The sequence below is a fragment of the Lissotriton vulgaris genome, chromosome 10, assembly GCF_964263255.1.
Source record: "Lissotriton vulgaris chromosome 10, aLisVul1.2, whole genome shotgun sequence".
In the NCBI taxonomy this organism is placed as follows: Eukaryota; Metazoa; Chordata; class Amphibia; order Caudata; family Salamandridae; genus Lissotriton; species Lissotriton vulgaris.
The window spans coordinates 964,039,313-964,052,890 of record NC_141698.1 but is presented as its reverse complement, the minus strand read 5'-3'; positions in this window follow the sequence as shown (position 1 = coordinate 964,052,890).

Genomic DNA, 13,578 nt, shown 5'->3' with positions numbered 1-13,578 from the left:
ATTGCCTGCTTATAATCTTGGCGTTTCTGTATTCTTTCCACACATGATATTTAGTTGAAAATCTTGGAGCAATCTTCGAGGAGACACAGGGTCTCGAACCCTGAATTCTCGTATTTCTACATGGCCCCTTTAAATTTTGTTACAGCGCCCGAGGCAGGCCCAACGTCACCAACGTCAGGGCACGTCGGTCACGTGACCCGCTTCATAGAAGATGTAAACAGCCCGGCTCCATTTCCAATTCTCCTTTCGGGCAGACGACAGTCCCTGAATGTAGGTGCTGGGCGGGGAGTCGCAAGCGTATAAGTAAGTACGAGCCCAGCGTTTTCATCTGTTGGTTTGCTACTGTTGGAGACACAACAGTCTTACGGAGGAGTTTCTAACTATTTACCTCCCTACTGACTTATCCACAGAGGACGCCGCGTGAATATTTCCCAATCTGTCCTGACCCAGGACGTCGATGCTCTTCCCTTAATCTGTAAGTGCCTCCCCCCTGTTCGGCAAAGTTAACCCTGCTGTATTTACATAGTTAACCCTGTTCGGCACAGTTAACCCTGCTGTATTTACATAGTTTGCCACTGGTGTTTCTCCTCACTGAGGTCCTTATTAGCTTCTCGTAAGTCTTCCAAATTGATATAACGGTTTCCTTGCCTTACCCAGCTCTAATACAGGCTAAGTACCAGCAAGGAGTTCCCAACCACTCAATCGGTGGAAACCTGTACATGCAGATATAATCACATTTGCTGCATCTCGGGGAACGCATGTTTCAACAGTCCTTGATTGATAACTAATCTAAACAAGGCACAATTTATTTCCTCATTTAAAGGGTACCAGGACCTTGTAACTACACGATGGGGTCAATGACACAAGAGGCATTGTCGAGCCTTACTGTTGTTGCATGACATGTGACTCATATGGATTACATGATTCATTGTTGTTTGTGTTTTAAGTGTCAGTTTGTCCTTTTTCTTCCCCCTACAGGTATCTTTGGCTACTGTACTCCACAGTGTGCCGGCACGGGTAATGTCAGTGAGTAACTAACTTTTCACTACTTGATTTTTATACTTTTCACATTAAATGCCTCACAGGAGGGTGTACCCTAGTGCGTACATACCACTGGATTGCCATTTAGGTGTGGTCCTGATGAATGCTGTGCGATCCCGCTTTTTGACAGCAGAACATGTTGACCAGATATTGCAATTAAGGACACACGTCTCCTAATATAGAACCATTGGTTGCCCGACTTTCACGTTTTTAACCCTAATACGGGTTGGCCCGCATTAAATATGTTGTTTGGGTTCTAACCTTGTATTTTTTAACCTTGCACTCACATATTTTGCACATTCATTTGAGTTTAATCACTAGTACACTCACCATCAACCCGCTCCGCTGTAACTCAGGCGTTGTAGCACGCTGGGGCGGCATTCGGGCACCCCAGCAGGGACCCAAAGATGAAGCATGTCACCAACTAGTGGTGAGTGAGGGTCCTTCTAAACAAAAGGTTACTTGCCTTGCCTTGTTGGATTCAGTCATTCTTGTCCACAGGGTTGTCGCCTCCTGACTATTAGGACTGGACATGCTAAATCCAAGTTCTGCCTGATAGGTAGGGGTCCGGGAACAATCTGTCACTTTATTTTGTTTTTGATGTTAAGTTACACATAAGCACTCCTTTGTTGTTTCTGATATACTTTATGGGGTACAGGAGTGTTTACTCGAGCCCTATCTCTCTCGTTGATATATAAGTATTGTAAGCAGACCTGATTATGAAGCCTGTCACACACAATTTTGTGTGTGAGTGAGCGCACTTTTTACTAACTCTGTGTGTGTCCCAGTATGCTTTATCTGATCATTTGTCCCTCTCTACCCCTATTAGTGTGTGTAGTTTAGCTCTAGAGGGTTTGGGGTAGTGGAGCCGTTTACCCTCTCCCCCATTATTTTTGTGCGAGATATATGTGCATTCACCACGATGCAACAAGGTGTTGGGACCTGTGCTATGGGTGACAATCCGATGTAGCTGCAGGAACGTAGTTACTCGTCCATGAATGCGAGCGCAGCTTCATGGGCCCTCTGTTCCAATAGTACATCATTGTTGGGTTCAAGGAACACCAGGGTGAGCCAATCCATTAAATGGTCCTGGCAGATGTGCTCAGTCCATGCCGTTTCACCAATCCCCAACACAGCCCAATAGGTGAGTGCCTCGATGTGGTCACTGCACACAAGGAGTTGTGCAATCTCCCATGAACAACTGCCAGAACATACACCAAAGACCAGTGTATCCCATGCACGGGTATCCCAGTGACACTGCTGTTTGTGGGTCAACCTGGGGTGCACTGTCAAGTCAAAATCCAATTCTGCTACCGTTGGGTTGGATAGGAAGACCTCCATGGGCCACTTGAATGTGCATGATCGACAGTGGAAGCAGGGCTGGACGCAGGTGACATAGGAAAGACAGAAACTCAGACAGAAACTGATTTGCAACTCTGCCATTGCCAGTGATCCCAACAGATGCAGCATTCGTGCACGGTACAGTTCCATGTGACAGGGGTTTTGCATTCCATTGCGTTTGTTGATCTTGTAGCACTGGCAATCCTCAGACCGGCGGCAGTTTAGTGGACGATATGCTACAGCTCTGGTCTATGAGCTGTATGTGTGTGCAACGTTTGGATTGTTTTTAACCAATGTGTGATGGGCATCCCTTGCAGGTGTAGATCGTGCAGGGACAAGAGTATGTGGGGTGTGGACACCTTGGTCTTTCATTAGTGCAGTTGATGGTGTGGGAGTCATCGGAGGCTGGTATTGTATCTCACGCAGGGTGTGCCAGCGCATTCAGGACCAAGGTCGGGGGTTCTTTTGTCCTTCCGCCTTGTGTATTAAGACAAAGAAGCTTTCATACATAATTTTAGTCTGTCTACTTCTTGCATTTCTCAAATGTGATGTGGCCTTCACGCTGACTTCGATGCAGGGCCTGTGATTTTGGTTGCACCAATTAGGAAACACACGCAGCAGTTGGCATGCTTGAATGAGCCAAGGGCCTGATTGGCCTTGTACTCCTTGTTCAGTCTCTCTCTTTCATTCTCGCGCTCTCTGTCCTTTGATGAGTGCCTGACACACCTTCTTATCTCGGATATTGTCTTGCAGGCTGTGACTCACAGATTGTCCAGGGATGCCCAACCATGACTCTTTAAAATAGTTGTTTTGAGACAAATTAGAATGTGATATTTTGTTTGGACTTTCAATGGTGAATGAATGAATCAGGTTTTCTGTACTCACATGTATGTTTGTTGTCATTTTGCGACAATTCGGGTGCTTTTGTTCATGGTTTCTTGCCATTGATGGCCAGTATCTTTGTCCGGGGTAGATGGGGGGGGGGGGTGCCCGGTGGTAGGGCCCAGGGGAGTTGGGGGGTGGTCCTGGGGGTGGTGGGTGTTGTGGCCCTCTTGGGTGTCCGACCTGCATGATCAGTGGCTCCATGGCATCTGTTGACCTTCAGGTCTAGTTCTGGGCTGGTGTCCCTTTTGTGGTGCAGGCTGAGGTTCGACTTTGCACCAGGTCAGAGCAGGTGTTCCTTTCCTGCAGCTAACGTGCCTTAACGCATGTTTTGGGCTCTTTTTGCCGATCTTGCTGGTCGTTGAGAATGTTGCGGAGTGGTGTTGTCACTGCATTTTGCACGGGAATGCCTACTCTACATCTCATTAGCGATAGTTGCCGTGGTCATCTGTGACACATTTTTTAGTGGCTGCTATCGCGGGTAAACTGGTGTTATGGGCTGTTAGCACCAGCTTGTGAATGGGGAGATATATTTATCGTGACTTTGGCCGCAATAAAGTGCTGTCAACTCGGCGATAGTGCCTTGTGAATATGCCCCATAGATGTGAGATTACGGGTATGGACATAAAAACACAATGAGGGTGAAGGAGGTAAACTAGTGCAGGATAAAAAAAAGTCAAAGACCCTCAGAACTACAGTGGGCCCGTCTCTAAAAGGAATAATGTGCTTTCTTTTGTCATTGTGGTAGTGTCGATCTTATATCATCATTGTGGCATAATTCCTTTTCAGATAGATCTCATTTAAAATATTGGGAGGAAGGGTAAGTTCTGCACTCCAGTCAGTGAATGTTAGTTGTTATCAAATAAGGCTGTGTATTTTGCTTAGAATTTCATGCCCTGCCCCATAGAAGCCTATGCTGTTTCGCACATTTGCGATCGAAGACAATGAGAAATGTATTCCAAAGTTTATCATTTTAATATTGTGATTTTTAACGTTCCCCCATCTCCACCATATTGGAATTGAGAGAGAAAAAAGGCAGGAAAATAGACAGCGCAGAAGAGATAAAAAATAGTGCAGATAGAGGAATAAAGGTAAAAGGGAGAGAGCAGGGAGAGCAGAGGAGGGGAGAAGAGAAGAAAAGAAAAACAAAGAAGGGATAGGGAAAGGGAGAACAGGAAGAGTGCAGAGAACAGATGGTGATGGATCAGTGACAAGTACAAGGCATTCACCCGTTGGCATGAGGTAGTGTCTGATGCAAATGGTGGAATGGGCACCACGTCACATGGGGGTACCGTTTTCTGCTAATCGAGTGTATGATTTTCTAAGTCTAGTTTCTCCTCCTGTCAATATTGCGCAATTTCAAGCATGCAGGTTTAATTTTTTTCCCATAAAATTGCTAAATAAATAGGTTTTATTTAAACATTTTGGGGCATATTACCGTGGAAGTGGCGGAGAGAGGCTTTAACCATCTTGGCTTAACTCCTCTCTCCACCACTTCGGAAACACCAGGCTTCACCATATTAACAAGGATATGGTGTAGCCTGGCGTGTCCCCTGCGATGGCGCTAAATTACACAACTTAGCGCAAGCGCAGGCACCCTTGCACCAGAGTGCAAGGGTGTCTGCGAGCAGGGAGGTTTGTTTATGTGTAGGAAGGAGTTCCTTCCTGCACATAACCAAACCTAAAATGCCATTTTGTAACTTTCATTAGTGCTGCTTCGTGCAGCACACATTGAAGTTACAAAATGGCATTTTGAAAAACGGTTTGTTCATGTACAGGAAGGGACACCTTCCTGTAGATGACAAGCCATGCCATTTTGCTTTGTCCATGTGTGCTGCCTAGCACACATGGAAAAAGCAAAAAGGAGGAGAAATAAAGTATTTCTCCTTGTTTCGCCACCTCAAGACCAGGATTTTTGAGGTCTTAAGTTCGGTCCTGCCACCTATTATTGCCAAACTTGATAACAGGTGGCAGCGTCGAAGCGAATGGATGTTGGGTTGGAACGCCCACTGCAACACCCACTGCACGCCCCCTTTCACAGTAAACGCTGCCTTGATAATCGCGTGCTGAACCTATTGCCACCACAACGTCACAAAAAGTGCTGATGTGGTGGCAATAGGGGCTTGATAATATGCCCCTTTGTCTGTGTGGTCTAGTGTTAGCCAAATTGTATGTTTCCCAGTCCCACCTGATTGCTGTAGTCTAGTCTCATCGCACAGTCGTAATCTATGCTGGAAACAGTATAGCTGTAGTAACATGTTTCTGAAATTCCCCTTCATACTTCTCGGAGGTAAGTGGCACTATAAATATGCCTCAACCTCTGCTGGCCTCCTCGGAGAAATGGTGCGAAGAACTCTCTGTGTTCTTTGTTGATACAATCATTAAAATTCAGGATGATTTGCTAACTGTCTGTAACAGTCTTCCTTCTCAATTGGCCACTCCCTCCCCTATGATGCCTGACCCCACGGAGCAGTTTGTCAACTTTGCCCCGGTAGAGAAACTGGACATCGTTAATGTCCTTGCGGCCTTAAAATCAGGATCCCCCTCTGGCCCTTGTCCTGCTAGAGTATTTGCGGGACTTGCAGATACAGTTGGAAATGAGGTGACATATTATTAACTGTTCTTTTCTTACTGCAACTGTCCCGGCCTGCTGGAAGCAAGCAAAACTGCTCCCACTTTTTAAAAAAAACGGATTAGACCCCACTGTCCCTTCCAACTTCCGGCCTATATCACTGCTGCCAGCTCTTGCCAAAATATGTGAAAAGGTCGCTTTTATTCAACTGGACAAATTTGTTGAAACCTCTCAGGCATCCAGCACAATCAGGTTTCAGAGCAGCCTACAGCACTGAGGCTGCTCTAGTTGAAATATCCGAGGCTATCCGGGAATGTCTGGACGGAGGAGGCAGAGCGGCTCTGATTTTATTAGACCAAATTTGAGGATCATTAAAAAAAACTTACAGGGGTCTGCTTTTCTACTCTCAAAACGCTACGTAGATTTTTTCCCCTCCTTCCGAGAGAGGCCAAAGAGACCGTTATTCGCGCCCTTATATTGTCTAGATTAGACTACGCGAATGGCATTTTCCGTGGTCTACCGGCCTATCTTATACATCGCCTCCAGGTCATTCAAAATGCCGCTGTGCGACTTTTGTTTAACATACCCAGAAGCTCCAGTGTCCGCCACCCTCTTCGTGCCCTTCATTGGCTCCCAATCGCTCACAGGATTATGTTTAAAATCCTTGTCCTCTCTTACCGCGCTGTCCATCAAACTGGTCCAGTTTATCTGAGAAAAAGATTTTCCCTCTATGTTCCCAACCGGCCCCTTAGGTCAGCCAATTTGTGCCAAATGACCGTACCTAAATTTAAATACAGCAGACTTGGTGGCCAATCCATCACATTCAGAGCTGCGAAAGCCTGGAATACTCTTCCTCTCCTAAAAACAGCCCCCACCATCACTGTTTTTAAGAAAGGACTGAAGACCCACCTCTTTAACACCACTTTGTAGGGTTCTCCCTTCTCTCTATATTACCATCTCAGGAATCTTGCTGCTCTGCCCTCTCCCCCTTTCGCACCAGGATACTATTTTCTTAGTAATTGAGCGCGCTACAAAAGCTTTTATAATAATAATAATAATAATAATAATAATAATAATAATAATACATAAACAAATGAGGGTTACTTTTTCACGCCAACACAGTGAGAATGCAAGTATGTAAAAATAACTTCCAGCCAGGTCTATTTACTATCATGAAACTGTAATTACTTTCAGTTTCATAATATATGCGTTTAATTTAACCTAAACAGACACTTCACATTTCAAAGCTTGTTGTAAAATAAGATATATTCTTCTCTTTAAATGAGGAAATGTTAATACATCTGGACAGTTGACATTGCCATTGCAAGCTTTGCTATGTTTTTTATGAAGAATATTGCTTTATAGTTGCTATGACAACATTTCGACAACATGCATTCACTACAATGAAAAAAACTAAATGGAGGGTTCCTTTGATTTATGTGAAAATAAACATTGTAGGTAAAATGATCTCGTGTTTCATCTTCATCAGCGTGATCGAGTTATTAAGAGACTCTGTAGGCGAAATGGGTGCAGGTATTCTTAAGCACACAAATGCACACACATATTGGAATGCAGCTGCATCTTTAAATATAGTAGTTGGTATATTCAAGGTTTAGATTCCAACCAATTACACGATTTAAAAAAAAATGATTTAGTGGCCAAACTTTCTCAATAAAAACGAATTCGTTCCAGCAAAACAGTGTGAGAGGAAAGCAGATAATTCCGAGAAGGCTGCCTGCACAGGGTTTTTAAATCGATCGTGGTATCTGAACATTTCAGTGATCAATAAGGAGTTGACAAACAGAAATGTTCTAAGTTCCTTAAATAAACAATAATGCTGGTAAATAAAAGTGTGCATTACATTACTATTGCCAATTACTGTTTAATGTGTCGAGTGTGTCAGGTGAATTTGACGAACTAGTATAATTTATCGCCAAACCTCGGGGCATATTACCAAGCAATAGCGATAATTATCGCTATTGCTTGGTTAGAGACAAACATTTGCCGCTGAGCTGCGGCGATTTTTACCGCAAATAAACCTTGGTATTACCAAGGTTTATCGCAAATGCGATAAAAATCGCCGCAATGCATGAATATCGCTGAAAAGTCAGCGATATTCATGCATTACCGAGCTAATGCTCTTAGCCATGTTATCCACCTCCCGTAGGATAACATGGCTAAGAACTGCTCAGGGCAGGTGTTAGCTTTTGGAGATATTCGCGCTTAGCGCGAATATCTCCAAAAGTTGGTAGTAGGAGATAGCGATGTTAGCGACTGTTTCCAGTCGCTAACATCTTGGCACGCCCACTTTGCATGTCATTAGTGATAAATATCACTGACATGGAAAGTGGGGCCCAAGATGGTCGCTATCTCCTACTAGCTGTCGCTAACTGGTGTTAGCGACAGCTAGGTAATAGGGAGATAATTTTATCTCCGCTTTCTTGGCTTTTAAAGCCAAAAAAGTGGAGATAAACCCCCTTGATAATATGCCCCCTCGTTCTTAGAGAACTATAAATACCGTCTGATCATTATATAGTTTCTGACATTTATCAATCCTCTGCATTCTTCGATTCCATTTTAATAAATGGATGTCAATTCAGACGGGACATTCTGTGCAGTTGCTGGTAACAATTAATATAAGAGACAGCCTTAGCCAAACATTATCGAAAATGTGAAGTGTGGGAGGTGTTGCTTATTAAAAGCATTATTTATTATGTAGATATGGGATACATTAACCTCTTCTGTGTAATATAATGGAATTGCAAGTCACCCAGGAGTTCTGTGACCAAAAGGAAAAAAGTCCTCATACATAGAAAAAAGACTTTGTACACTTATGCTCTGGATGGGTGGTGAGTTACAGTTCAGATATGAATAGGTCAATAAATATTAAATCCCTCTCCTGGAACGTGAATGGTATGGGTGAAAGGAGAAAACAATTGAGGGTCTGCGAGTATTTAAGAGATTCAGATGCCCAAGTTATTCTATTACAAGATACTCACCTTGAAGCTAATTTATGTAAATCGCTCTTTGGTAGACTGAGATGGGTGCAATACAATGGGGAGCCGAGAGAGAAATAAGGGTACTGTAGGGATAGCCCTCCACTCAATATGATTCAGAAAAGGGGGTGGTGATGAACAGAGTGTCTGAATTAAGCAGACCACTCTTACCCAGTCCAAAGATCAGCGCTTGATCCATCACCGTTTTTTAGCTCACTGCACCATCCCAGCTCAGAACCTGGGTACATGCAAATTAGTCTGTTCCTGTCCCAGTGCATGATGGGAACAGGGCAAACCAAACTACCAAGCCAATTCTTATACTGGGAAGGAAACAACCTACCGGGGACCGGTTTCTGGCATTTCAGCCGTCGTCAGCCCGGCTTGCTTGAATCCTGATGGTGCAATGAGCAAGGGACTCACATCTGAGTATACCCTTCCACGCTTATGGTGGACAAAATGATTCAGAAAAGAGGGTGGTGATGAACAGAGTGTCTGTATTAAGCAGACCACTCTTACCCAGTCCAAAGATCAGGGCTTGATCCATCACCGTTTTTTAGCTCACTGCACCATCCCAGCTCAGAACCTGGCTACATGCAAATTAGTCTGTTCCTGTCCCAGTGCATGATGGGAAGAGGGCAAACCAAACTACCAAGCCAATTCTTATACTGGGAAGGAAACAAGCTACCGGGGACCGGTTTCTGGCATTTCAGCCGTCGTCGGCCCGGCTTGCTTGAATCCTGATGGTGCAATGAGCAAGGGACTCACATCTGAGTATACCCTTCCACGCTTATGGTGGACAAAATGATTCAGAAAAGGGGGTGGTGATGAACAGAGTGTCTGAATTAAGCAGACCACTCTTACCCAGTCCAAAGATCAGGGCTTGATCCATCACCGTTTTTTAGCTCACTGCACCATCCCAGCTCAGAACCTGGCTACATGCAAATTAGTCTGTTCCTGTCCCAGTGCATGATGGGAACAGGGCAAACCAAACTACCAAGCCAATTCTTATACTGGGAAGGAAACAAGCTACCGGGGACCGGTTTCTGGCATTTCAGCCGTCGTCGGCCCGGCTTGCTTGAATCCTGATGGTGCAATGAGCAAGGGACTCACATCTGAGTATACCCTTCCACGCTTCCATGATCTTTGGACTGGGTAAGAGTGGTCTGCTTAATTCTGACACTCTGTTCATCACCACCCCCTTTCTGAATCGTTTTTGGCCACTATAGGTGTGGCAGGGTATACTCAGACATGAGTCCCTTTCTCACTGCACCATCAGGATTCAAGCAAGCCGGGCCGAAGACGGCTGAAATGCCAGAAACCGGTCCCCGGTAGCTTGTCTCCTTTCTGGTGAAGAATTGGCTTGGTAGTTTAGTCTGCCCTGTACTCATGATGCACTGGGCCAGGGACAGACTGATTTGCATATAGCCAGGTTCTGAGCTGGGATGGTGCAGTGAGATAAATAACGGTGATAGATCAAGCCCTGATCTTTGGACTGGGTAAGAGTGGTCTGCTTAATTCTGACACTCTGTTCATCACCACCCCCCTTTCTGAATCGTTTTTGGCCACTATAGGTGTGGCAGGGTATACTCAGACATGAGTCCCTTTCTCACTGCACCATCAGGATTCAAGCAAGCCGGGCCGAAGACGGCTGAAATGCCAGAAACCGGTCCCCGGTAGCTTGTCTCCTTTCTGGTGAAGAATTGGCTTGGTAGTTTAGTCTGCCCTGTACACATGATGCACTGGGCCAGGGACAGACTGATTTGCATATAGCCAGGTTCTGAGCTGGGATGGTGCAGTGAGATAAATAATGGTGATGGATCAAGCCCTGATCTTTGGACTGGGTAAGAGTGGTCTGCTTAATTCTGACACTCTGTTCATCACCACCCCCCTTTCCCTCCACTCAATAAGCATCAATACAAAAAGATCCCAGTACCCTGGACGCGGATTAATATTCATCTAATAAGGCATATCTCTGTGCTGGAAAGTATACAATTAGATTCCTAGTCACCCGCCTACTCTACATTGAGTTAGGCTTTTGTTTTCAAATGCCTATCCGTCCAAAACAGATCATTATTTCTAACCATAAAAAACAGAGGGGGAGAATCCAAAAACTGCTTTCAACTCGACACAACCACCTATGACTGCTCAACTGAGACAGTACGTGATCCCACACTTAGAACAAGACAAACATAGAAAATTTGTGGTGAAGAGGAAGGCACCTCATGGGAGAACACCCTCGGGGCACTTGGCAGATGTTTACCAGTTTCTTGCCCCTTTCTCATCATTGGTCGCCATTCCTCTTTAAAATAAAGTGTCTAAAAACAAAACCATACGTGTTTTGTGCAGAAAAGACAGGTGCAAGACAAAACCATCCAAGGACTCACTCCTTGATATGACACAGAAAAGGTGATTAAAATCAACAGTCACACCAAAGTTACAAATGTATTACTAGTTATGGTGTGTACTGGTGAGTTCACCAGTACACACCATAACTAGTAATACATTTGTAACTTTGGTGTGACTGTTAATTGGAGGAAGGTCTACTTGGGACCTCAGCCCCAGTGATTCTGGGAGGTGCCTTCCTCTTCACCACACATTTTCTATGTTTGTCTTGTTCTAAGTGTGGGCTCACGTACTGTCTCAGTTGAGCAGTCATAGGTGGTTGTGTCGAGTTGAAAGCAGTTTTTGGATTCTCCCCCTCTGTTTTTTATGGTTAGAAATAATGATCTGTTTTGGACGGATAGGCATTTGAAGACAAACGCCTAACTCAATGTAGAACTAGGAATCTAATTGTATACTTTCCAGCACAGAGATATGCCCTATTAGATTAATATTAATCAGCGTCCAGCGTACTGGGATCTTTTTGTATTGAGACTGAGATGGGTACCAGAAATAGTGTGTTCCAGACAGAATGGTACAACTTGGGGGGTTGAGATAATTATCAGAGCAAATCGGGGGATAAGGTTGTTAAGGAATGACACAGATCAAACAGGCAGATGGCTGGTGGCAGTCCTCTCTATCCATAGTGTTTGCCTTACATATGCCATATATTACGGCCCTAATGAGGACAACCCAGCCCCTCTTTTGAAGTTGGAGGAAGGTCTACTTGGGACCTCAGCCCCAGTGATTCTGGGGGGTGATTTCAATCTGGTATTTGACTCTGTAATGGACAGGACCTCTAAGGCGAAAAATAATGCTCCCATGAAATCTACTTCAGCCCTGGGATCTATGATGAAAGATTTCAATTCGTTGGATGTCTGGAGATCTAAGTATGGTTCTACCAGAGGGTATTCTTTTTACAGTAAAAAGTATAAGCACTATTCGCGGATAAATTACTTTCTGGTTGATCGGCATATACTTACAGACATTATTTCCGTTTCCCATATTCCGGTGGGGATCTCTGACCATTCTGTTGTAGAATTAATTTTTTCAGTACGCTCCCAACCTCCAGGTATTAGGTGGATATTAGATAGAACTTTATTGTTGGATGAGGGTGTAAAAGCAGAGGTGAAAGCAAGAGTCATAGAGTTCTTTCTTGTGAATATTGGATCCTTTACTGTGCAGACTGTGTGGGAATCGTATAAGGCTTTCTTACGCGGTTTGTTGAGTTCCTTAATGACTCATAAGAGGAAATCGATTAAACAAAAAAAACGAGAAGATTTGAAGGCAATATTAGATAAAGGCAATCAGGTCGGACAGAGGGAGGATTCCGGAGTTGGAGAAGGAGCTTTTAGATCTACAAATTTCACTTAAAATGAGTGATGAAAAGATTATTAAGGAAAGGTGGAATATTACCAAATTGAAAAATTTCGAGTAAGCTTTAATACAGAGGGACACTGGTAATTTAATGATGGAAGATGGGGAGATAAGGGAGGAAGCCAGGGGGTTCATGCAAGGCTTATATAGGGAAGATATAAGTTTTGAGCTAGAGGAGGCCCGGATTTGGTTGGCTCAGAGAAATGTACCCCAATTATCTGAATCCGATAGGAAATACCTGGAGAGTGAGATTACTGAAGGGGTGGTAATGGATCAACTTAAGAAAATAAGCCGGGGTAAGGCTGCTGGCCCAGATGGCTTACCAATTGAGGTTTATATTGATCACTCTGAGTCCTTGATCCCGGTTCTGACTTCATTATTTAACCATCTATTGATTCAGGGCCATAAGATCCCTCCTACCTGGTTTGAAGCTACGATTACTCTTATAGTGAAGCTGAACAAAGACCCCAAAAAAATGTAATCCTACAAGCCTATCTCCCTCTTAAATTCGGACCTAAAGCTATATTCGGGGATCTTGGCAACTCGACTTGCTAAAATTATAAAATCTATTATTCATTTCGATCAAAGAGGGTTCATCCCTGGGAGGCAGTTGAACGAGTTAACCTTCCAGGTCATTGGAGCAATCGATTTTGCTGAGGCTAAAGGGTTGCCGTTGGCCTTAATTGCGATAGATGCAGCCAAAGCTTTTGACCAGGTAAACTGGCAATACCTGGGGGCCGCTATGGCCGGTTCGGGTTCCCCTCAATCTTTATAGAGGGCATTAAATCATTATACCAGAACCCATGGGCAAAAGTGCTGGTTAATGGTGGTCTGTCCGACTGGTTCAATATTTCTCGCGGCACTAGGCAGTGCTGTCCCCCTTATTATTTGACATTTATATTGAACCCTTTGTTTGTGCCATTAGGGCTGATCATGTAATTCATCTTTTTAAAATAGTAGACCTTGAGATTAAGACCGCGTTGTACGCAA